This window comes from Aptenodytes patagonicus, chromosome 8 (genome assembly GCF_965638725.1).
Source record: "Aptenodytes patagonicus chromosome 8, bAptPat1.pri.cur, whole genome shotgun sequence".
In the NCBI taxonomy this organism is placed as follows: Eukaryota; Metazoa; Chordata; class Aves; order Sphenisciformes; family Spheniscidae; genus Aptenodytes; species Aptenodytes patagonicus.
In genome coordinates this window covers 5,095,718-5,122,077 of record NC_134956.1, presented here as the reverse complement: position 1 = coordinate 5,122,077, position 26,360 = coordinate 5,095,718, and the positions used below count along the sequence as shown (strand labels likewise).

Here is a 26,360-nt window from a genome sequence, read left to right as displayed (position 1 = left end):
TACATACATTTAAAAATTAAATGGAACAGTAGTGTCCATGCTTCTTTCCTGCTACTTTTGTGAATAGTATTGTTGTGTGCTTCATCATCAGGATGACAGTACTGGGCATGTCCTTCTTATAAAAATATTCTAGAAAGCAAAATTAGATGTACTTTGGGATCCCCTCTCATGGCAGACTCTGTAAGTCAACTGACTTGCAAGTTATTCTGTATTGCATTGTACGTAGTGAGAAGTCAAGGCTAGAATAGCAAGCACTCGGAAGTCAAAAAATGCCCAGGCTGAAGTAGTACCTGCACCCTTAATCAGTTAATTAGCCTTCTGAACAAGCATTATGATTTCTTCTTAATCATGCATTGCATGCTATTCTCATCCCGTCTGAGCTGCCTAGTTTATTTCTTCTCTCCTTCCCTCCCCCACATACGGAGCTTATTCATTTCAGGTAGAATTATCAAACTGAAAATGTGACCTTGTTGAGCTTGAGTAGTGCGATATGACGAGCCCTGTACGAGCTTGGAGCTGTTTGTTGACCATCTGCTTACAGGACACAGTCTCTTTGGTTCAGTGGATCACCAAATGTTTGTAAAAAGGTTTGATCGCTTGTCTTTTTAGATTTCAGTTTTAATTGATTTCTCTGTTTAAAGGTTGTTGTGGATCTGGTGAGTTCTGACTGGCACGCTGGGGTATGGGGTGGTACTGTCTTGTGGTTTCCATTGGAATAAGAAATGCAGGTGGTAAGTTTGAAGTTGAATGTTCACAGCCTGTGTTCTAGAGGAGGTATGTTTCTTCCATCTGTGTTTGAAATGCAGATACTGAAGCCATAGAAAATCCGACAGAGGCCTTGTCTGGGCCATTACTGGGGCATTGCATCGTAACCCAGGCACTTCACTTGCTGCCGTTGGGTTCCCCCAGTCTGCTCATCGGGAATTAGCTTGTAACATGTTTGAGACGTGCATCACAGTTGAGTGTTGATGCTGGGATTTATAGTCTCAGAAGTTAGTATTGACAGAACACTGTGGCCTGATTTGTTTACTCTTGCATTTGACAGTGTCACACCATCAGTCTTGGTGCTGGGCAGGGTTTAGATTTGAACTTGACTTGCAGAGTTTGCGTGTGGCAGCTCAGTAGAGCTGTGGCTCTGTGTTTGCTTGTTTATATAATGTGACTTGCCTAGGAACAACTGCTTTTATTTCTGACTTCTCAGTTGGTGAGAAGGAATGTATCAAAAACAAGCCTAGTAAATACAAGGGGTCCCTAGTGAACTCTGAAATGGGTGAGCTAGAGAAAAGGAGTGAAAGAGAAGAAAATGCAACAGAAAGCTGTGCAAGAATCGTGTCAAGTATTAGTATTACTTGCTGTAAACTGAAGGAACCCTTCAGATGTATGGAGAAGCAGCCAGCAGTCTCCCTCTTTTATATTCCTGATGTGACAGGAATGCAGAACAGGATGCTGGCGAGTGTTTAACCTCAGGTTTGTTGCTGCTGTTGTAGGGGTGGTGGGGGAGGAAGAGGAAGTGTTTGTGCATGGCTGCTTAGTTTCTGTTTTGCAGGCATTGCCTGTACGCAGTGCTTGTGCTGTTCTGATGTGGCAGCAGCTGTTATTTTTGGCTTTCCCAGTGTGCTGTTCGGGTAGATGTACTTTCTAATAGATGCAGTTCTCTTAATTGGCGTGTTGGGGTGCCTGTGCTTCCTATATAGTCCCCATCAGCGCGAACTACTCTTGCACCAAGGTGCAAGTCATTTGCCTTCATTTATTTCTGTAGGCTTGTGTATATGCATTTTGAGTGGCATTAACTGTGTATAAAAAACAAGCTGCTTTAAGCTTTCTCTTACTTTGCATAACCCCCATCAGTATGTGGTCAGTTTCATTCACAACAAATTGTTTCATCCCCTTCTCTGGGAGTAAAGGAATAAGCTTTGCTATTGTACAGTGCCTCTCTATCTGTATAATGCTATCCACGGTAGTTAACATAGGTGCAATTGTTTCTGTTCAAAAAATAACATAGGTGTAGCTGCCATAATTATATTAGTAGAAGATCTATGTCAACCAAATCTGATAAAAGCAGTGAAAAAGGTTATGAGATGTAATGTGCCTATCCTGGTAGGATGTTACTACACGTGGTTGAGAGCTCCAGTAGATAAGCTGTCTCTGATTTAGCTTTTGTAGTTAGAAAGGTTATCTCCTCCACCAGCTGTCCTACTTCTTTGCCAAACGCTACCTTCCTTGTATTAGGGCCTGCAGCAGTGCCTGGTCAGCTGTCACAGTTTAATATACTACGCTTCAACCTTTCTTTGTTAATACCCATCAGTGTCTTGTGAACCAGGCCAGATGAAGAACGGGCATGCATCCTGTTTTGCTCCATCCACTGGTTGGTAATCTTCAGCTGAGGGATGGAGGAGGCAGGTGGGGGCAGCAATCCCCTCAGCCCCAGTGGTATGTTTGGTAAAGAGCATCTGTTGGAGCCCAGAGGAATGAGTGAGAGCATTTGCATCCTGAAAGGAGCTTGCTGTGAATTCTGGTCCCAGACTCAAGGGAAAGTGTGCTCCCAAACGTTCTGAATTGATGAGCAAGTAAAGATCTAAATAAAAGCTAATTTAGCACTTGCTAACTCGTTTCCATACAACATCTTGCAGGCTGACTTGCTTCTGGCGTCCTGCTCCCTCTTGATTGTGAGAGGTTGGCTCCATATTCCAGTGACTGCTCAACAGACAGAGCTTGGGTGACATCTCTAAGGTAACTTTTTTCTGTTTTGCCCAGAATACACATGCAGCCACCTTAAATATCATGCAAAGAGAAATAAGCTGCTTGCTTTTTACCTCTCGCTTTGTAATTGTACCCTTTAAGTAAGTATATGTAGATACGGTTTGTGGGAGGTATGCTCTTATCTCTGGAGGATACTACAGGAACACCTGGGTAAGTGCACTAGAACAGAGTGAAAAGGTCAGTCCTGTTTTATATTTGTTAACTTTTAATCAAATCGGTGTCAGTTCTTTGTAATAAGAGCTAAGCTTCCAAGATTTGGAGGCTAACTCCTATGTTCTAGCAATTCTGGCCATTTAGGTGGCTGAATTATCTTACGATGATTTCAGAACTCTGTCGTTGTCTGGTTTTTATTTTTTCCTTTCTATTCTGAGGTTAGTTTGCGGGAAGATGATAGGCTGGCTTGATAATCTTCCAGGCTGAAAGGGGTTACTTTGTGCTGTTTAAATTTGGAAGAAAGTCTAGCATATCCGTTTTCCCCCAGTTCTTTATCAACAAAGATATGACTCAGTAGTAGTACCTGTGGTATTAGCATTTGTTTGCCAGCAGACTCAAATGACCTTGTTTTCTTGAGAGACAGCGTGTTTAAATAGTGGTTGTGTCGCACAGTTCACTTTTCTGGTGGGGAGGCCACTGACCTGTGTGACTAATGGTCTTTGCTAGTTTGAAGTGCAGCAGGTAATGACCAAAGATGATGACGACCTCTACAACTACCTTCCTGGGGCGGGGAGAGGAGAGATGCGGTGCCTTCTCTGCAGGGGATGCTCCTGTGTGTTTGTCACAGCTGACTTAAGTGCTGATCTAAAGGTGAACTACTGTATAGCTCATACAGTCTGCTGTGACATTCCCCCCCCCCCCCCCCCCAGTTCTATGCTGAGCTGCATTTTTCCCATTTTTTTAAACTGCCAGAGTGGGTTTATGCAAAATACAATGTAATCTTTAATTCTGATTAGTGTTGTCCACTGTTGGTATCAAAGTCTTGTCAAATGTTCCAAAAAGTGAGTTTAGAAATCTTAGACAGGCACAAGAAGATAGGGCTGGCTGTTTGTTCTGTGTCCTTTGACAGTACTGTCTAAGCAGCTTAAGCACTTGTGGGGAGGCAGTCATGATCTCATTACAGCTAACTATAGGTGATAAGCAGCTTCGAGCACCAAAATCAGTGCACCAGTGAATGCAGATGTCAGTGAGTTATTTAAAGCAGGAAGGATTTGGGAGAGAAGCCTAGGGGGCTACATAGTCCTGTGTCTTAGTCAGTGACTGAATCAAACCAAAGAGTAACTTCAATGAAAATGTTGGAGCTATTGCAGAAGATGAGGTATTGTGCTCTTGTGTTGGTTTGAGTACTGTTGTGGATTGTAAGTAAAACTGGTAAAGTCCTGGAGCTTTGGAAGGCCCTCACAACACTTGCTGCCTAGTGGAGGGTGTATTTTGCTTTTCCGAACTGTGGTCTGTGTAAAGCTACGTGGCAGATCTGAGGAAGGTACGCCTGTCAGATTCGTGGGGGTTGACTCTCTCATCCCACAAATGTACGGGGGGGGCGGGGAAAGACCTTTTAATTTCAGTCTTTTGAGTCTGTCCCAAAAGAGTTGTTAAAGCAGTCTGAAGCTCAGTATGTGTTGAAACACTACATATGCAGGTGTTTTTAGATAGTTTCTTAAACGCCCCCACACCTCCAACAATAAACCCCACATCAGGTTAATTGTGAATATGCAGATTTTGCTTAGATTAAATGTGACCATATACAAAATGATTATGGATACCCTTACTTTTGCAAATATTGGAATGGTTTGCTTTGTTTCCCAGTTGGACCAAATACCGTAAGTGTTTTTTCTTATGCTGTGCAGGTGGCCCTTTCTTTGGTTGGGTACAAATCTTGTTTATGTAATTGAGGTCTTAATATTTCACAGTTCTTACCACAAGCATTGACCTGAATACAGTTATTAAAATTTGAAGGTAAGCTAAATCTGAACCAATAAGCATTATCAGGCATGCTTTACACATCTTTTATTTTTACAGAACTGAGAGAAAACCTCTAACTCCATTAGTCAGACTGAATAAGTACCACTGTTGTGCACCATGTGGAATCTGATTAGTTTTCACTCTTTCTTCTTCAGGTGCTATGCACGCTGGTATTTTTTTTCCTGTAATAGCAGCACTCAGGGTTTCTGGTTTTCCCCTTAATTGTTCTTAGCTTTAGTTAAGTAAGATCGCAGGTATTTCTGTTCCTGTGGTCTGTTCATTAGTCATGTAGCATCCTTAGGACTGACACTTTCATATGTATTTCAGGAGTTGAGAATACAGTGAACCTATTGACAACTTGGTTCACCTAATAACAAAAACTGGTTGTCTTAAAAATTAATTCTGATTTGTAAATGCAGCTCGACTCAAATATTCTAATTTAACATAGTTAAGGGCATTGTATCATTCACCAGCCAAAAGTAAACCAAGCTCTTTATTCACAGCAGTTAAAATATCTTCCTAAAAGCTGGCAATTAAGGGTTACAAGTTAGATGTGAAGTGTTTCCAGACTTCGTGTTTTTTGTACTTCATCCTGTTGTGACATGACAACCAGAAGAAAATTCAAAACCTTTTAAAAATTCTGATAAGGTCAGTGTCTTGTGGTAGTGAGCTTGGCAGGTTGACTCTTCCGTGAGTGCAGAGCAGTTTCTGTTGTTTCAGGTTCGGTATCATCTGCAGTTTTCTTAACGATCATCAAAGAGGAGAACTGTGTGTTATTTTCTACGCATAGTGCTTGTTAGTCTGTGTCTTTCAGTCTGAGAGGGTGCACTTCTGGCACCTGTTATCATACTGTATTGAACTGAAGAAGAAAACTAAAGAGTAAATTTGCTTTCCCTAGCAATATATGGCCCATGATGTGTTGTAACCCAGACGGCTGTGAGAATACATCTGATTTGGCAGACTGATGTTTTGTGGAAGCTGCAACACGGTGTTCCAGTATCTTTAGAAGAATTTAAGCTGTGAAAAATCAAAGTAGCTTTTATACACTTGAGACAGACCTGCTATTAAAAGCAAACTTGCCACAGTCTGTGTGTCTTCCAAATGAATGTGTGCTGTGCTTTTTTAGCATATGGGGCAAAAGCAATTTATTTATTTATACATGTATATGAAGGTGTTGCACTTTAATAAATAGACGCAAGCCAATTTGACAATAGATCAGGTTTAACAAATTATTTTCTTTTTGCTTTGGCTTTACAGCTCTGTTACAATGACTGAGGCCACTGGCTAAGTAAGTGGTACTCTAGAAAGCCTGTTGTGGAAGGAGCTTTGAGCTCTACTTCAGCAGCTTAACATTTAAGTAAGATACTGGAAATTTGTGACCTGTAGAGTGTTTACAAGAACTTGTTTGCAACTGCTGCAGTGAATAGGAAGTTAAATATAGGCTTCGTTTGTCTGATTCTTCACTTCATTTGAATAGGAGGAGTTTCTTGTTTCAAACCTTCGGAACAGAACTGGCTGGTGTGGTAGAGTATTCCGAGAGGCCTGCTGTCCACTGTCAGTGTATAAGGAGAGTAATAATGAAGATTTGGATTATTAAAGGTCCCTTCCTTTGGAAGGAGCTGCTTTGGCATCTAGGAGCTCCCTTCTCCTTGGTTATTTCCTTTTGCAAAGCCAAAGTTACATTGAATCCCTTGGAAGTGTGAGGTTTGCTAGAAGGTGGCACCAAAGGATGGCAGTGCTAGCTCCTGGTCTGGTAAAACGATCTTGCAGACATTTTTAAATGCCAAGTTTGCGTTTTGAAGGGCAAAAAACCAATAGCATCTTGCCAAGCTTGAAGCTGTGACTAGCTGTCCAGTTCATGTATCTTCTGAGAAGCTAGCCTCAGGTTCAGATTGCCTTTCATTTTCACTCAAGTGGCTGGGTGCATCTCTGTTAATTCTTTGCCCTTTACCTTCCAGAGCATACTGCAAGCCACAGAACAATGCCTGAGGTATTTTAACAGCTTTAAGATTTTCAGTATGAGTGATTGAGAGATTTGCAGATTAAGCTGATTCCCAGAAGAGTAACAGGATAACAAAAGGCCCATATTAAAATCCCTTCCATGACCCTGAGTTGTGTCATGTATGTTTTGCCATATTGGATTTTTTAATGTCGCAAGGGATGTGAGAGTATTCTTGTATGAAACTCCCTTTAGAGTCGTAGCTAGTTTCAAACGAAATCTGCTACCTTAGCTTTAAGAGCCATCAGATACTATATCATACATTTTACTTAAATTATGTGCTAGCTTTAGTGCACTGTCTCTGTTTAAAATGTTTGTTATGACAGAAACTTTATTTCCTATTCAAAACCTCAAAACCAAAATGTTGCACTTCATCCCTGTATTTTCCATGTCATTGTTTACTTTCTCGCAGCACCTGCATTGAGATTTTTTTTTTTCCTAACATGGAGCTCAGATTTTTCTCTTTCCTTCTCCTCTCTGTGTTTTTGTTCTGTTTTTGTTGGTTTTTTTGTGGGTTGACTGTACAAGAGAATGTGTTGTATATGAGAATGTACCTTCGTTTGGTACTTTCTTGTGGAAAAAATGACAATGAATTGTCAAGTTGGGAAGTTATAGTTCATGTTTTCTTGCCTGTGACCCTTAAGGGTCATCTTCTTAGGAAAATTAAACTGATATTAAGTAGGGGGCATGGATTTGCAATGTGATTATGTGGCTTTAACTCCCTGTGGACGTGCTTATAAGGTCCCAAGCATTTGTAGCAGAAATGACAGCTGCATTAATCAGCATGTTCATCCTTGCCTAGTGCAACTCTGCCAGTGGAATCCCTTAATGTAGATACAGTTACAGTGATAAAACCACACTTTTAAAATACAGCTTGTTTTGCTGGGGGTATTGAGAAGGTAGACAGTGATGTGAGTGCTTTTTTGGTCATTGTGACTAGCGCTTTTTCCAAGGAAAGAAGGATTAGGTAGAAAAGTAGGGCCCCAAAATATGTCTTTTCCAGCTGAATTAATTTTTTCATCAGCAGTGTAAAAATAGAAGGGGTTGCAGCGGGAGAGGAGGGCATCCTCTATCAGTTGGTCTAATAAAAGATTTTACCTATCACTACAAACCTTGCTATATTTATTCCAGAATGGGTGTCCACTCGGCATCGCAGGGCAACCTGCAGTTCCCTTTTCTCATACAATAAATAAAGCTGTGTCCTGAGCATTGATACAACCTGGAGTACTGTACATCTGACTGCCTTGGATTTCTCTGCCTCTCTGACCTTTTTCACCAAATTTTGTTTAATATCACCGTCTCGGAACTACGTTAGCAGAAGAAACCACTAGATAACAGCTGTTCCTTGTGCTTTTGGCACAAGAATTTGTTTACCACGGTGAAGTGAATTTGTTTGGATAATCTTGCTTTTATGCTCTTAAGTCTTTTTGTGGAACTGATGTGCTCCTAGATTGTCCTCTTCTGTTTCTGCCATTTGAGCTGAAAAGTTGCTAAAGGGTTTGATTCTTCAGCCAAACAGCACCACATTCACTTGAAAGAGGTGCCCTAATTTGAGTCTGTATTAACAAACTCAACTCAGTTGTTGATGGACTAGGACACAATTTCTTAAAATCTTGAGAATTTAATTATCAGGTAAGACTAATTTGAAATGGAGTGCAAGGGGATCATGGAAAATAAAATGATCACCAAACTGCAGTCTTTTCAAAACAGCATGCAGATAGTTTACTTGACTATCCTGCTGTTCCTTTCTGAAATGCTGTTTTGCCGATGGCTGAAGTACACCAGGACTGAATAGTTTGACCAAGATCATTGAAACATTCAGCGGAAGCACCAAAACCAATAGCCTATTCTTAGTTCTTTTCTTTCCATTTGGATGACCTCAGATAGATTATGATTATCTAAAGAATCTCTTAACCAAATCAACTGAGCACTTTGTTGACCTGGTAAACTTCAGCAGAGAGATGTAAGAATTGCTGTATTTCTCGTGGCTTTAAATGTTTTAACAGTGTTCAGGCAAAAACTGGGCTGTCTGGTAAAACCCCATGATGCCATTTGGGGCCTGCCACATGTTAAGTGTTGTCAGCTTCCCCATGTAGAAAAAGACAAGTGTAGCCGAAGCAAAATGTTTGTTCAGCTTTATCTTCACAGTAAGACAGAGAAAGAGGAAAATTCTAATGCACGTGCCACTCCATTCCCTCTCAAACTCAGTTCTGACTACCAAAATGCCCTGGTATATCTCTGCCTGCATATGCAAGATTAAGTCCTCTTGGGTAGTGAAATTCTAGATCGCAGGAGGCTGTGAAGCTTACTGTTGCTGCCTTGCTTTACGTGGAGGAGTAGGTGGAGCTTATGCAGACAATGGATTAGAGTCAGAGTATTAATCTTTTTGTTCAGAGCTGCTGTTTGTGTTATCATCTGCAGTTTTGGCAGAACGTCCTCAGGTCAGGATGCTACTCTGATGTGGTCTAGTGGTGAGAAGAGGCAGAGGTAGAACCCACACCGTGGCTAAGCATATGTTTGTTTCTGGCCACAAGTGAGAAGATGGACGTAGTACTGATGTTTGCTTGTTTGGATATTAAGCTCATTCTGTTTCTAACAGCACGAGTTGTACTGAATGGGCATTGCTACATATTTCTTGAAGACAGAGATCCTGTAGTCCTCAGTTCCTTTAAGAGAGCCAATTGCTTGGAATCCCTTTACCCCTGTTCATTTCCATATAATTAGTTCTCAGACAGCTCAGAAAAAGGGCAATGTATAGATCTGAGGATGAGATGGATCAGAGTAGTGTCACAGCCCACAGCATATCGTAGGAATTGTAAAGCTGCTTTACAGTGAGCTTGAAATGAACCAAATTAAATGCTGGTTTTGAAAGGCCTTAAGGGTGAGATTAGCTTGCTTGTGATGGTTCTTTGTGGCAAGTTTGTGTTTGGCTTTGATGCATAACTCTCAGACTTGATAGGTTTAAATCTAGATGTTGTTCTGATTCCTAGGAAACAAAACATTTGTGCTGCTTCCTGAGTACTGGAGCCAGCTTCTGTTCCTTACCAGCTGACTTTTTGCAAAGGGAGGGAGAGCACGGAACGTGTCGTTGCTCACAATGTGCTCTTTGGATAGAGCTCCTGGATCTCTACTGCGCGGTCAGTCTCTTCAAAATGGGAAACATTTCTCTTCAGAGATCCTAAATGGCTGCTTAACAGTACCCATGGTCCATTCCTTTGGAAATTCCCTTCTCCTTGTCACAGCTGGGAGTGGGATGTGGGGTTTTTGCTTAGCTTTCCTCCTCAGTAGCCCACATGCAAAGCAGAGACAAAGGAAAAGTGTTTGAATATCTGCTTAAGTTTTCTGAGTAGCAGAGTATTGCAGGACTGCACTCTGGAGGTGAAGAGGAAAGTGCAACTATTTTTTTTTTTTAACGCTGTGAAATGCAAAAATTCACAGACAAACAGTAGCACAATGTTTTCCTTGTTAGCAGTGGTAGGAAGAGGCAGGTGGGAGAATTTTTCTTCTCTGGCCCTAATGAGGTCTGTTTGTCTTTTGCATTTAAGATCCCAACATAAATACATGGGGTGGCAAAGGGATTTTTGCTTAAGTCAGGTCTCAGTCAGCAGCTTAATAGAATGTGGTTTCCATAACTTGTGGAGAAGGTTTATGAGCAGTTAATGCATATCATGCAAGTTTTGCTCTAGTTGCTATCTTCTCTTTTTTATTTTTTTTTTTATTTTGGGGAAGTAAGTAGTGGAGATACTGGGGTAAAGGACAGGGAGTCTGCATTGCACATCTGCATCGTGACCTGAGAAATGAATCGGCTTAGTCATAACAGTTGAGCTGTGGTAAATTGTCAGGCCATTTTCTGGCAGGCATGAGTTTCTGTCAGTGGCTTCAGTGTACGGGTAAAGAAAATCCAGTCTGAGTCTGTCTCTGCTGCTGAAGGAGATGTACTTAATAATATCCATGTCTTTGCTGAAGGGACTCCTGCTTGAGGCAAAAGCTCTTTCTGGTTTTCTTTTGGTTGTTTGCCCAAGTAAACAATTTTACCATTGGAAATAGATACTGAAGTTTTCAAATCCACCTTGTTCCCAGAAGGGGGCAGGGGAGACTTGCGAGTTCTGGAGTCTGATAAAATGTACTTTTGTTTGCTTGTGTTACACTTCCGTGCTAGCTTTCAGACACAGCAGGCACTGCCATCGCTTTGGCAGTGTGAGCATGGCACAATGAGACGCCTGCTCAATGCCAGAAGCCTGCAGCAATGACCTAGGCTGCAAGCGTTTTGTGTCCTTTGGTTCTCCTTTCTCTTGGGGAGCGTTAGAACAGCTTCAAGTTTTCTCCTGCCGTTCCCCCTCATCTGATACACTGAGATATTACGCATGTAAAACCCATGAGAATATGGAATCATCATAAAGCATCTCCTTTTCTACACCTGGAGCAGTCTGGCTAGTTGGCATCTAACTGGGTAAAAATCTTAGTTCCTTATTCCATCGTCTAGATTTTTCTTCTTAATTAAAGCTGAAAAGAAGCTTCTCCATGAAACTTTCTTAGGGATTTTCAGGAGGGCCTAGGTTTGCTCTTTACAGAGCCGACTTCCCCTTGTTAAATTCACTCAGCCTGGCTGACAGTGAGAGGGAGGCTTTTTTGCCAAATGTTTTTGAAATGGGGTCATGCAACTCTCCAGCAAGTTGGTTTTACATCCTGCAGAGACCTGTGGTTTCTTTGACAACCTGGAATACAGACAGAACAAACTCAGCTATGTTAGTCTGCATTTCTGTCTTTGAATTGTGGAAACAGCCACTTTCTCTCAGGACAGTGGTTATTACAGCATCCCTGATAATTATGACATAGCTTCTACCTCTGCATCAGCAGTAAAAGGCTAAACAAAGACTCTGCTGAATGAGGTGGCTGAATGAGTGATGGTTGATACAGACTTGCTTGAGGTATTCGGTGCTTTTTATGCCTAAGTCTTCAGTGGTAAGGTCTCCCGGGCTCCTGTGTTTAGAGGCAGGGTTCAAAGAGGAAACAGCAGTCAGAAGCAAATGAAAACAGAGTGAGGGATTACTTGCGGGAATTTGAGCCGTGTGAGTCCATGGGACCTGATGGCCTGCACCCAAAGGTGCTGAGGTGGCTGTGTCACAGGGATGCCAGTCTTGGCCATCTTTGAAAAGTCACGGAGGTGCTGGGACGTCTCTGATCACTTGTCAAAGGCAAATCATGTTGCACTTGTCTTCAAAATAGGCCCAAAGGATAATCCAGGGACCTACAGGCTGGTCAGCCTCACTTCAGTCCCGGGGACAGTTGTGGGTCAGGTCCTTTTGGTACACCTGTCTGGGCATGTGAAGGAATGTGACTGGGAACAGTCAGTATGGATTTACCGAAGGTAAGTTGCGTCTGACCCACCTCATTGTCTTCTGTGATAAAATAATCGGATTTGTGGATGAGGAAGAGCACTAGAGGCCATTTAGCTTAAGTTTACTGAGTGTTTTGATGCTGTCTCCCACAGTATTCTTGTATGCAAGTTGGGACGTTACAGTCTGGATGGGTGGAGAATGGATTCAAGCACATCAGGAAATTCTGAAGAGTAAATTGAGTCAGAGGAGGATGAACTGGTGATTCATAGAGAGAGCTCTTTCCACACAGCAGGACGATAGCTTCTGGAAGTAGGTTCTTAATCAGTCTTTCTTTTCTTCCTGAATGTCATTCTTTGCCACAATGTGATAAGAATGGATGGAAGACAGTATTTAAGAGGCTGTCTGGTTGAAATTCATCAGTCTTGCTTATTATCGGTGTAGAAGATTAATCTGTCTTTTCTTGGGGGGGGTGGGGTTGACATGAATGTTCTTCAAGATTACCTTGTTTTGTTTTTTCACTCAGTCATATGTGTATATGGTAGCCACTGAACTACAGTTAAGTATAATACATGGCAGTTTTGGAGATTTTAGTCATACCTGACTTAAACGGCCATGGAGGATGTGTATGGAATGCTGAGAGGTTAGTTTGTAAAGAAGAAAAAACAGTTGCTCAAAACGTAATTTTCTTTTCAGCAGGTTACAGCCTTTTTGGGTTTGACCCACTTTCTAGTATAAAAGGTGAGCTGGAGGTTTTCCGTCAGTCCAGATCTACTGTGTACTTTGATTTCTCTTCAGTGTTCCTAAGATACTAGGGAGCATCTGATAATCTTTTTGGGATTACCAATCTGGAAAGAATACTGTTTCATTAGAGCTGGACAGGCTCAGGTATATCTACTTGTGCCCAAGGAACTGTAATTGCAAAATTCAGTATATGATGCTTGCTTTGGGATTTTTTTTCCTTTCCATTATTGCTATTACTGCCTTTCTGCAGCCAGTGGTATGCTTTGGCATTAAGAATTCAGTTTAAGCCATCTAGCGTGGTAGTGTGCTAAATTAAGGTGCCAGTTATGAGCAAAGAGGTTAATGGTCTTACATAACGTTTGTCTTGAGGTTTTTTGACACTGCAGAATTAAAAATAGCAATTAGAAGTTCTGTTTTGTCCTAGTTGTGGATTTTTCTGTGGAAATCAATTATCTGCAGCAAGTGACTTTTTTTTTAATCAAAGCTGTTTTTTCTGTTTTAAAAGCATCATAATTCAAAAGTTGAGAAGAGATACTAAAAATCCAAGCTCACCACAAGCTGCTTTATGTTTGCCTTTCAGTTAGTGGTCTCTTGGAAAGCTGTAGATCACTCTTATTTCATCAAAACTACTTAAGGAATGTAATTTGAGCTCCTCTGCATTTACAGCTTTTGTAATAATTCTTCATGGGTTTAGCTCCTTGTGGCTTTTGTGCTTCTGTGGTTAACCCTGTAGCTTCTCTGTACAGTTATTGGTTAACACTCTTAACTCTTGGTTTCCCTTAGCTATCGTACTGTGTAGTCTGAAACAGCCAAAAACATTGAGCGTTCTTACAGAAGCATCTGAGAAGATCTTCTGTTGTGTTAGCCACATACTTTTTTTTTTTCCTTCTGAGAACATTTTAACATTTGTCCCAAATCGGAACTGACCATATCCGTTGGGAGTACCTTGTATATGTGTGTAATCTCATCCCAAATCTCCATTCACAGGGATCTGCATCCTTGCTGGCAATGTGTTCCTACCTGTTAAGGTTTTTCTTCACGTCTAGTCTTCGCAGTTTTCCTAACTATGGAATTCATAATGTATTTTAACTTCGATTACTTTATGAAGGAAAAACTGCATATGTTCACCTGCATGGCACCATAGATTGCTTCACATCTGTGCGCTATTAAGTGGCAAGGGAAATGACTTCCTGGTTACTGTTGTCTAGGGATCATTCAGGACTTGCTTCATAGACTCCATTCAGAAATGTCCAAATGGTGTCTTGTTGGAAGGTGCAAAAAACCAGAAGAATGGGGAAAGAATTGCCCTCAAATTCTTGGTTCCTGCTGTCTGTGAAAACAAAGACATGTAATTGAATTTGCTGCAGTCTACTCCTTGGCTTTCCATTTGAGATGCCAGTATGTTCTTCCAGTGCGTTGCTGCTCCTCACTTCTTGAAAATACACCTGGGCTTACTGCTCGCTGAGACTGTCTTTGATTTAGTACAGTCTGTGCATGAGCTGTGGAGCTGTGAACCGCATTCACTAAACTTGCCCTTATTTTTTAGCATATGATGATCTCCGGTTTTCAGTTGTTCCTTGATTAAATGTCTGCTTCCAAAGGTAGTCGGTAGCCTGCATGTGCAAATAAGCCGAATCGGCATTTGAGCAGGGAAGTACTAAGCAGACCTGCAGCTGGGCATGTGGCAGCCACAAAGCAGAGTCCCCATCAAACGCCGCTGGCTGTGGCTTTCCCTGCTTGCATTAGAGGTTCCATTTAAAGTCCTGATCTTTGAGCAGTGACCTTATAAATTCTTCTATCGTTTCTCTGCTGATAAGAATGAAGAGACAAGACGTAGTATTAATGTGTAATATCAGTAGGCCAGTAGCTGAGCAGAGGTCTCCCAGGGGTGGGATTCATAATCCTGTTAAAGGAGAGGAGAGTCAAAGAGGTTTTGGGAGGTCACTTTTTACAGGGAGAGAAACAATCCCTGTGCGAAGCTCTGCCTCTTTGTGATCACTTTCCCTTTTTCATATTTCATCTCACAGCAGTGGAAAATAGATCTAGATGGATCCTGCAAGAGTCTTGACCTCTGTAAAACTCCTATTGCCTCAGGTTTGCACAAGCAGAGACTACCTGCCAGAAGACAGCTGTGTGTGTACGGGTTGATAATCTTATGTGACAGTGTTATGAAGTCTTACTCTATACAGATACTAGCCTGTTACTCATGAGACACTTAGAGCATGCTTTGATCTAAATGGGACCACGTGCTTCTGCTTAGCATTATGCAGCTTCACTGCAGTTTTACCTTTGCCTTATTTTGTCGCACCCATATTTTACTTGTATTGGAGTGTTGTGAGAAATTCAGGTGTCTAAATGCCATCCTAAATGGTGGCTTTACTGAATTTTCTTAATGTTTTAAAATCCTTTGGTTTTGATACTTAGAGAAGTACTTCCAATGTTAGTGACGAAGTGTCAGCAGTCAAGAATTTATTAAGATAAACTTGCTTCTGATTTATGATATTCTAGTGATTTGTTGGAACAGAGATGTTGGAGCATTTGCTCATGAACATACTGTTTTCTTTGAAAAGACCCAGTTCTTTTGCAAGATTGTCCAAATACAGTAGTGCTGGAAACTTGCTGCTTATTCAAGAGGCAGACACAGCTTTAACTCTGAATTTTGGAGGAGTGAATTGTGTATGGAAGTAGCCCAGACTGTTCTTTGAGTGTGCTGTCCTCCAAGTGGCAGCATGATGACAAGCAGAAATTGACTTTGCTGCATCTCTGAGGCAAAACTAGGTCTTCCAGGATTCCACCATTTGACCAATGCTGTGTCCAGAGTTAGGTGTTACAAGCGGTGACAAGAGCTAGCTAAAACAGATGTTGACCATGAGGAAATGGGTGTCAGGCTAAAGTAATGAAACGTACCTTATGAATAAGTGAAATTCTTCTGAGAAGACCCTGTAATGTCACTGGCATGAAGGTATCGCAGCGCACAGTGAATGGTGAAGTGTTTGGTCTCCAGTAGATGAGGGGTACACACACGCAGCTTTCAGAGCTGTGATGGCACAAGATCCCTCTCGTGGTGAGGCAGGGGACAAATTACTAGTTCCAGCTTAATGTCACCTTTAATGTTACTGCAACGTATCTATCTGGTGAGGCTTTCACCTTTCTGAGCATGACAGCACACAGGGAACTCTGGTATATTGATTGACAACTACTGTGGGTAGTACCTGCACTTAAGTTGCGTGCATTACTGCTGAAACCAGTTTGATTACGGATCACTTCACAGTAACTGATGCAGTGGTTTCCTACATTAAAGCCCTTTAGGCAGATCAGCTCTTACTTCCAAAAAAGTTTGGTTGTGTGGAAGTGGTCAGCTTTCTGAAGTGACTTAATAGTTTAACCAAGGTAAAGAGAGCCTTGGACATAACCCAGGCAGCAGTTTCTAAGAATTCTTTGTTGTTTATGAATCAGTGTTGTTTGTATAATGTTGTTGTCGTCACTGTTCCTCCTGGCTTTGCTCCCCGGTACTGCTTGCACATGCTGCTGCTGTTTGTCATGCCCTAGTTAATCACAACAGGCTGTTTCTCACTCTGCCCTATGTATTTTTAGTAGCTCTTTTGCTCTGAAAATAACACTGGCAACAAATAAATTACAGATTTATTTTTGAGGAAGTAGGGCATTTTAAGTATTAATGTGGAAAATTAAAACATGAAGAATTAGATTGCTGATTTTTTTATGTACAATTTAAATCTTTCATACAAAAACACTTTTGTACAAATGTTACATAGTCCTGTTGTGTATTTTGTCTATGTTGAGTAAGAGTGCAGCTTCGCAGTTGCTTGAAGTTGAACTTTAGCCTTTCCTTTCCTTGCCTTTAGTTACAGGTTCCCACTTTCTCCCTTCTTTTGATGCGAGGGGGATTGTTGAACCTCATGGTCAGATCTGTTAGGGACCTGATCCAGCTGAAGACTAAAGGCTTTTTGTTGTGTTTTATATATTGCTGTTTTAGTTTCCTCTCAGATCTGGTGCTTAATCTAGCTGTCTGCAAGAGTGCTGATGCTGGTGTAAAGAAGACATCAGGAGAGAGGTGAAAAAGTTAAACGATCTCCCTGCTGGGAGCAGCAACTCGTGTCTCTCTAAAGTCAGGGTGAGACTGTTCTCTGAGCACATGGTCTCAGGACAGTTGAAGCTCAATGAAATTGGCACTGCTACTCTTCTGCCTGCCCTTCCCCTGCTGGATGATTCTCCCCTTTTACTTTCGTTGGGCACTGGCACTAAACCAGTTCAGGAAGCCACATTGGCAAAAACAACTGTGGGGTTTTTTTTGTTTGTTTTTTTTTATTCCAGATTACCTTTTTTTGCCAGGCTAGTTTCTGAGCAGGATCAGGTGAGTGCCAGTGCTGACTCAGGTGAGAGGATGGGTTTGAGGAGTGCTGACTTAGTTCCATGACGACTTAAATCTATACCCTGAGACGCATGTTAAGGAACGAAGGGTAAGATTTGCCAAATACTGATTTTGTTAGTTTTCTGTGTCCTTGTGGATTGATTTGATGACATCTACAAAACAATGCTGCTGAACAGCTTAGACTGTGATTCTTGCCTTCTAGAGCAGACACAACAGAAACTATAGAAATCTTGTTTCCTGAAGCTGTTTCATTAACATGCCTCCTACCCTGTTCCAGAAGTCAAATCTTAATGGTTATTCAATCTTTTGTGCCTTGTTTTCAATGAGAAGGCCTTACATAATGGTGTGTGTCTGATGTGGATACCTGTCACCAGCTGAAAGCAGAGAACTGAGAACCAAGTCCTTTCCAGTGGGTTGCCAGGCAGCCATCAAATAGGAAGTATTTTCAGTTGGTTTTGTTTCAAACAGTATTTGAGCTGGTAATTTGGGAAAAGAACCTTCAGTCTGTTTCTCTCATGGTCACTTCTAAAGCGTGCTAGCATTTCATCATTGCTTAGTGCTTATTTTGGTTTTCCATCTTTCTTTTTGTATTTCCACGTTAAAATCAAAATTCAGCTGCAATTGAAGAGTTGCCAAAACTGCAGATAGACTCCCCAGTCCTTGAATGTTACAGTCTTCAAATCGGTGGGAATCTGCACATCACGTAGGCTTGACTTTTTTGAATGGAAGATCACCAAGATAGTTAATGGTTATGCAATTTCTAGGAGAGTTTTGTTTCAGAACTTGGCCCAAAGCTGTTCATTCGCATCAGTGACTTTGTTAGTCATGTTTTTATATTTATTTCAGCATGCAGGCTGCAAAAATGGCATATAATTTAGGACAAGCAACAGCTCAAGGGAGCTCAGTAGCCATGCCTTACTTGCAGGATACTCATCAGTGTGACCTCATTTTGTCTCATTAAAGAGACCCTCCACACAGTTGCTAGCTGCAGCAGTAAAGTACCCTGTGTGTTCAGTTTAGTAAGTAATCCTGTTCTACAGCAGCCATGAAATAAGAGGTAAGCTGGGAATGCAAACGTTGGCTTTAGGCACAAGGATAACCATCAGCAATTCAGGCACCTTGTGCTGATACAACTGTTTGTACAGCTGCACAATAGATTGGGGATCTGACCTGGGTTGAAAAGTAATCCTTAAAAAAACAAAACAAAGTGCTGGTTTATTTTTAACGGCGATCAGTTCCCTATTTGATGCATGGGGAGGCTGCAAACAGTTGTACCAGCACAGCAGAGTTGAGTGGGAGGATGCTGTTCGTGCTGGTGCAGCTGTCAAAGGATTGCCTGTGTAACCATGGTCTGAAGAAGGAACTGAAGGAGGCATTAGAAACTGATTTGGCTTGATCAGTGCCAAAAGAAATCTGAACATAATACTGGGTATCCTTTTTTTTTTTTAAAGCAAGGCATTTGGATGGACTTGGTTTCATTGTGGAGGATCACTTTAAAGAGCAACCAAGACAAGCAGTTGTCTCCACCCCAAAATCTGCCCTGTTTTACCGAACTAGAGAGAACGGGGTGGATGAATTAAGTATCAACATGCACTTTTTCCTTGTGCAGACCAAGCTTTTGATGTATGTTTTTTGACTGCCATTTCCCTATGAGAGAGCTGGAGGCCTAGCTGTTCACCTAGGTTTTCTTCCTTAATTCAATGTTTTTACATATTCTCAAAGCAGAAAAAAATTATGAAATGCAGGTAGATGAAACTTTTTTGCTTTACTTTTAATTTCAAATAGATTTTACATTTTGGTTTTTTGGGTAGGTCTTCTTTTTTCTCTTTTTTCCCTTATCTTCTAAGGATTCCTTATGAGATGGTGGAAGGCAGAGAGCCAGAAAACACCCTTTCTTTCTCTTCTTTGGCAGCCCACATATGGTCTGAAAGTGGAGTATATGTGTGCCCTTGCTCTTGAGTTGGCAGAGTTGACTGTTTTTCCGGTTGTAGAATCCTCGCTTTGGCCTCTGTGCTTTGCTTTCTGTGTGTGGCAGGTGTAAGATGCAGCACATCGGCTGTTCCTTTCAGTTCCTGTCAACTACTCTCTCAAACCTGAAAACTGATTTTATTGCTGCACAAGTACTTCCCTTTTCTGGGATTTTGGTGCTTTCGCTGGAGGTTTCCTCTTGTTCTTATGCAAGCTGGGAGGATCTTGTCCCATCTTCCCACCAGCCTTCCAGGTGTCTGTACTGGCTAGGAACCTGAGGGACACAAGCCTAAGGTGCACAACCATTTCTACTTGTTGAGTCTGTGTGGAGGTTTGTGTGGGAGCTCAAGCTCCAGATGTGCTTGCACACGTGTATGACAACAGCATCTTTCCAGCTCGGGGGCCAGCAGCTACTCTGTAGGTGATTAGGCCAAACTGACTTCCTTGGCTCTGGCCTTGACACCTCCAAGGACTTCTGGGGCATTTTTAACCAGGAGAAGATGAGGTAAGAACTTACTTAGGAGGTGCCAGTTGTTCTCTTTGCCCCTGTTGTGGCACAAACCTGAGACTGCCACTCACCTGACTGCGGTGGATTCTTGTCTGTTTGGTGGGGCTGCCCCCCTGGCACTGAGCAGTCCTCCCCAGTGCCATCCATCTGGCTAAGTTCTGTGCATGTTACCACAAAATTGCACCTTCCTTTTCTCTTGCCAGCAGTGGTTTGCTGTGTGGTGTGTTTGTCCTCTGGTTCAGCACAAGCATCACCAGCTCTGACTCATTCTCTTAGTGTCAGCAGATTAGCGTGGTGCATTTACCTGCTCTTCTGTCCCACCTTCTGATGCTGTTGAGGTTGTAGAATTTGGTACCCACAGCTGACATGAAAGTGCAGTGTTTCTGAACGTGTTTCTCCTCATGCTGAACTCGGCACAGTCGTTCCATCGTCTTCCTACTGGGGAGGCATTTGGGTGGAGTTACCTGGATGATCTTCCTTAGGGATGTGGCTGGCTTATTTAAGCCTCGCTGTTGGGGAAGAGGCCAAGGTCTGTGACTGAAGAGCAAGTATGCTTTATTACCAGCATTAATGAAAACTTTAAATGTAGGATTTTTTGAGGCAGGAGGTGAAGTTGTTCCCTCTGCTTATTCAGTCTATAAGTTGAGTTACAAATTCTTTCCAAGTTAGTCTTTGAGCCAAACCTCTTCAATGGGATTGATGTGAATTTTTTTCCTTTCCCCCCCTGTTATGAATGCAAGGACTACAGTTTTCTGCTGATGAGCCTGTTGATGAGTTTTCTGAGCCCCTTCACTAGTGTGAATTCAAGAAATGTCTTTTCTTGGTGGGTTAGGTTGATTCCTTATGGTTTGTGACTGTTGAAAGTAAGTTCCTTTCTAACTGTCTCTGACTGTTGGATCTGAGAGCTGTGCTGAACAGCAAGCATTTGTGTTGGAGTAGTTTAAAATTAAGCTGTATCCAGCGGAGACTTTTTTCCTCTTTGTAAATGAGATGAAGAGAAGCCAGAAATTAGCTCACGCTGAGCGATGAGGCCTCACAAGCATTGATCTTCCCCAAGCTCTTCTCTAGAAAGCATGTGTCATATTCTCATCTCTCCTATAAAATGCAAAGCTGATATTGGATGACCCTGCTCTCTTAGGCACAAGCTTGGAAGAAAATCTTCTGGGCTGGTACTGATAAAGCAACCTTTTGTTAATGTACGTATTCGATCAGGTCTTGCTGCTATGGAAACTCTCAGGCTTGGACTTAAGCCAGTGCTCCTGAACAGAGAAGGAAGGTGCCTTTTACTACTGGGGCAGGGTATATTTGTGGCAAGGTGCAGCAGGATTTAGCAGCTCAGCTCCCTCTCACTCATCCTCCTTGCCCACTGGAGAGGAAAAAGTGGTGATGACCAGACCAGGGCTGGACCTTCCTCCAGCCTCCCCTTTGCAGTGACACTGATAGTGGTGACAAGGACTGGCAGGTCCCCAGGCAGCCTGTGCCCTCCTGCCAATGCGCTGCATTTCTCCGGGCTTCCCCTTCTTCACTGGAGAAGAGAGCAGCAAGAGAATTAAATCAGCTTATATCATCCCTGTTATGTGCAGTCCTCTCCTGCTCCCCAGCCTGATGTTATCACAGTAGTGCAAGCTTTTCCAGCATCAGGCTGAACAGGAATACAAGCTGGAAGAGGCCACCTGAGCCCCGGCTTTGGTTACCCTCATTTGCAGACAACTGCATGACAGATGTTTACGAAACATTGCAGAGCACCTGCTCCATATGTTGCTAAACGTGACAGACGTTCCCTATGCACTGTTGTGTGCTAAGGCTTGGCTTAAAAAAAAAAAAAGAGAAGCTACCACTGTAGCCTGCCTGTGTGAGAAAACAGGTATTGTCTGTGCCCTGGGGTCTAGATCCCTAGCAAGGATTTCAAGTACCTCATCCCTCCTTGAAAGCATGCCATGCTTTATGCATAGGTGACAGCAGAAGGGCCTTTGCAATTCCTGCTAATCTGGCCTCTAAGAAAAAAGCCGCCTTTAACCCCAGATCTAGGCACTGGTTTTAACAAGTGGTTTAGGCATTCCAGCCATAGTTAAAAGTACATAGCTCAGCCTCTCTTTCTTCAGAAAGAGCTGAAAAGGCTTGGCTTCCGCTCCTTTCTTAGGAAGAGGAGAAAATTCTTGGTCTCACAGGCTACTGGCAGAAGTGCCGAAGCTTTGTGATTAGTGTGATAGAATTATGGCACAAATAGTCTTCCTTCAGATCTCTGGGAGACAGAAACATAGGGTATGCCTAAGGACTCATATTACAAGCTTAATTTTATTTTCCTTGTGGTCCTTTCTGTAAGTTCAATCAGGCTCTATCTTAATGTAGATTAGGCTCTTTCCTTGTGCACACTTCAGCAGTTGGTGCATTTGTGCCCTGTTGTTGAGGCAGGAAAAGTATTGGTGAAGGAAGCGTGCTTTTGTTCAGCTCATGGCGTGGGGTGGAGCACACCTATTAGTGGCTATTGTCCTCTCTGTGGCCTTGTTTATTGCAGTTCCTCCACCAGCCTCGCAGTTGGCATTCTCTTCCTCAGCTGGCATTCTTCTGTTTCACTTTTGATGTGTGCATACGGATCATATTCTACTCTCTGGCCTCGATCTGAAGAGCCACACTTGCTGTGGTGAGGGCAGCATGTCCAAAAAGGGCTGTATTTGGTAATAGTTCAAGCATTGGACAAGATGCAGGGGAAGGCTCAGGATTCAAAGCTGTATGCTCAAGCAGGCTAGGAAGGCTTGTAGCTTCCTGGATACCACGCTGGCCAAATGTTTCTGGTTACATCCTAAATGTTGCCACAGGTTCTTGGAGAGTTGCAGTCTCTGCCCAGGTCCCAGGGATCATCTCCATTTCTGCTGACTAGACAGACATGCCTCAGGTCTGTGGGTCAGCTTTTGTGCTGGGAAGCTGATCTCATAGCACAGTGGGAGATGCTTTTTTTTTTTCTTAGACTGGGTTTTCTTCTGTAGAAGTTGGGTCATCCAGTCCAGCATGACTAGAAAACACCATGCTTTTCAGCATGTGTGCTAGCTGCTGCTTCTCTTTGCTAACAAGTCTAGCTCACAAGAAGCAGTCACCAGGTACCCATTGGCCAAATGCTGTAGTCCTCTTGCCTGGTATACTGGTATTTTGTATTCTTGTGCTTTGCTCCTGACTGCTTTGGGGTTGTTGAGGGAAAGTCCAACTTTTGTCAGCGTGACAGAGGTCAGTATTTATCCCTCACCTGTGGCCTGGCTCCAGAATCGTTAGTGGCCATCTGCCTTAGTCTTCAGCACCGCAGGTCCTGAGGGCTGGCCACAGTCCTAGGAGCCGCAGCAAGGCGATGCTGGAAAGATGGACATGGAGGCTGCTTACAATGAAGGTATGAGTCAACAGTGCTTAATGCAGTCAGCTTTCTCGCTGTGTAATACATCACAATTTTAAATGTTTGTTTTCCTTTTTATTTTGGAAAATAGCTTTACTAGTGAGTCATGAAGCATTGCCAGTGTTCCTGTACAAGATGGCTTATAAAGAGTGGGAACATCAGCATCGTGGTGCGGTCTGCAGTAATTCACACACCCACTGCAGTGCAACTCTCTGCCCCTACTTCTCAAGTGTGTGGTGACCTCTGAGGCTAGTTTCCCTGTCACCTTAAGTTACACCATCAAAGAGGACATCCCTGCTCTTCCCACTCCCTTGTTCCTGTGCTGGCATCCTCAGGTGGCAGTGCTCTGGCACTGTTAACTGGCAGGAGCAGGCATCTCTTTGATGCTGGTGGTGGTCTGGTAAGACATCGGTAGTCTTCAGCCAGTGTTCAGTAATGTATTCTGGCTGGGTCTTCAAGAGTACAGCACTGTTTGTTTCTGTGGAGGAACATGTTCCCTCCTGGAGGGTAGTGTTGGTATTGGGGGCAGGGTTTACCCCACTTAGTGGTTAGGAAGAGCAGAGTTGCCTTGTGTATCTTCCTGACATTTGTTTGGAAATATTTTGTGCCTTACTACAAGAAAATGCAGCTTATTGCTCTTCTTTATGCCCATCCTGCTAAAAAGTAAGTGTTTGAATAGTGAGGTATGCAGTTCAAATTTGGAGCAGATACACTGACAGACTGGCATCTAGACTTAAACATTGTAGAGCAAATTCTCGTCCAGTACAAGAGTTTTTTACTGGGGAGCATAATGGAATATGGGATGTGGTATGTCCTTCTGTAGTCACCGATAACTCTGCTCTTGAACCTCACCCCGCCACCTCTTGCAAGTCTGGCTTGATGGGCGATCTGTCTTGCTAACTATAGATCAGTCTGTTGGAAGGGGGGATGCTAAACTGGCCTGAATGTTTTACTGCTGTTTGAGCTGTAGTGGTGGTGTTGGAGGATACCAAAGGATCTGCTTGGATGAACTGGTCTCCCTCAAGCTGTTGTGTGGATCGTGTGCTGCATTTTACAGTATAATTGGAAGGACTCTGAATTTTATAAGCCAGCTAAAATAGTTGAACCCATGCCTTTGTTTACCAGAGGAAGGATGAGTAATATTTAGGCCTTCAAATAGTTTTCTGCTTTATATTTGTTTGAAACTGCTGGGATTCTTCTGTCTTTATTTGTGGATAGTGTCCATGTTTAGTAATAACTCTTTGAGTTAGTCTGATGAAAAACACTAAGCTGTATCTGAGCTATAAAGTGTCTGTTTTTCAAGCCCTGTAGATAGCTGCTTCTTTAAAAATGTCTCTGAAATGCTACTTGCCACAAAGTATTTTTTCTCATATTCACTTGTACGTGGGAAAATATTGGCTACATTGCTGTTTTCTTTAGAGCCTGTGGATGAATACGTGGAGCAGTTGTAACCAGGTTTGGACTCTCTCCCCACCTGGTGCCTGGCTCCTTCTATTGCATCACAGCCACAGAATGTTTTTCTTTGTGGCTGTCACTCCCTCCCAGGTGTGCCTGCACATCTGAAACTTGTCATGTTGGGTTTTCTTGGGGGCGGTGAGGTACTTGGCAGTGAGCCTGTGGCACTTCTTGGTGGCTGCAGCCTGTTTTCATTGCCACTTTCCTAGGAGCCCTTGGACAACTGCAGTCATCTCACAGATATCTCTAGGCCATGCAGTGGAGAAGGCTTGACGGACTCTGCAGAGTGGTTGACTGCTGTCCTGAGTAATTCAGGTGGCAGATGCTTCGTTGTTGCTCACCTTTAGGAAAGAAGGTGCTGAAAGTAGGCAAAGGGTTCAAATCTCTTGCTCTGATGGCCAAAATCTGCCTGTAGCCCATAGGTGAGGCACTTCTAACTGTGAGAACAGTCTGTGTGGGCCTTGGGGGGTGTGTGTCTGCCTGGGTGTTTGTGATCTCCATCGGAAGCTAGTGAAGGTGTCTGAAGCTAATGAGTCTGCTTAGATAATCCCCCTTCTCTAAATTATGGATAATAATACTTCCGTCACTGGCAAAACCGAAACCCTGAGACGCTTTGTGATTGGCTTTCAGTGAAAACGGACTAGTACCAGACCTGAGCATCATATGCATGTCTCCTGAGTATGGCAACTACTGTTATCACACAGATGAATCTCTTAGTTCTCTTGTCCTGTGAAGTTTAAACTACAGAAGGTGTGAAGTTAAACTTGTCCCCTATATTGTTTGGAATAACTGAAAACTCTGCTTTAGTCATTGGCAAAATAAAAGAAACCGAATCCAAGACAAAGCTGTGTCAGCAAGGGGAGATTTAAGTCTGTAAAGCATTTGTCTGAAATCTGTGAAGTGCTGATCTGTTGCAGCTGCTGGCACCTTGCTTGTTCTTGGATGTTAACTACCATTAAACCAAACTAAAACATATATGACATAAGCAAGCCTCTGCTGCTGAATTTCTTCTTGATAAAGCAAATAAGGGGGAGGAGAGAAATCCACAGCATGTGTTTCTTTGTGATAAGACTTAGGCTCTGAGTGAGTTCAGGAGACAGAAACTTTGAAGGATACCTTGAAGAGACTTTGATATGAGTTGCTACAGAGAGGGACCTTCTGTGTTGTTGTTCCCCCCGCCCCCCCCAAATTCCCTTCCCCCCACCTTAAAAGCCAGCTAAATATTCACATTGTTCCCCTTACGCTGAATGTAGTTGTGTGGTCGTGTAACCGCATAAGGAAATGTTTTCCATTGGATCAGTGAGATGATTCAACTCAAATGTACGTACACTCATACTATCCCAAAATCCAGTGCGAGGGAGCGAGCAGGAACGTGCCGACAGGGAGAGAAGCGTCCTGTTGTAGGGAGCTGTTGTGTTTGATTGGGTTAAACATGTTATGAAGTATCGCCCCTTCTTTTGAATCTCTTCAGCTGTGTCTCTTACATGATTGAATTGGAGGGGAGGGGGAAGAGCCCATCTTCATCCAGAACTTCCCCCAGCCTGGCAGTGTTCTGGCCAGAGACATCCCGTGGCCAGATGAGGAACAGCCTGAACCGTGTCCCTTGTTCAGGCCTCCAAGATCCCTCAGTTCTTAAATTATTGCCCTTGGCTGTGGCTGTGCTAAGAAACTGGAAATTGGTGAATTCAGAAACTGAAGTCACCATATGGTTCTTGTACTTTGGATAACTCATTGTTGTGAGGAAATCCTGTGGTGTTTTCCCCAGCAGCCTCAGGAGCGGCTATCATCTAAGCTGGAAAGGGCAAATCATCTGGAGAGAATTTGGACGGCTTTACTTTTCCATCATCCTGTGGCTGTGCCGGGCA

General features: G+C 42.8%; 1 protein-coding gene across 4 annotated transcripts in view; it reads left to right on the top strand.

Annotated features, from left to right (window-relative positions):
• IP6K1 (inositol hexakisphosphate kinase 1) overlaps positions 1-26,360 on the top strand; it is a 39,684-nt gene that overhangs the window by 2,663 nt on the left and 10,661 nt on the right. For 2 of the 4 annotated variants that reach the window (XM_076346051.1, XM_076346048.1), the window contains exon 3: positions 2,631-2,730. The gene's annotated coding sequence lies outside the window, so the exon portion shown is untranslated. Of the gene's footprint in view, positions 1-2,630; positions 2,731-11,902; positions 12,084-12,206; positions 12,364-26,360 lie in introns of those variants that run through there. The other 2 variants (XM_076346049.1, XM_076346050.1) reach the window with 2 other exon arrangements.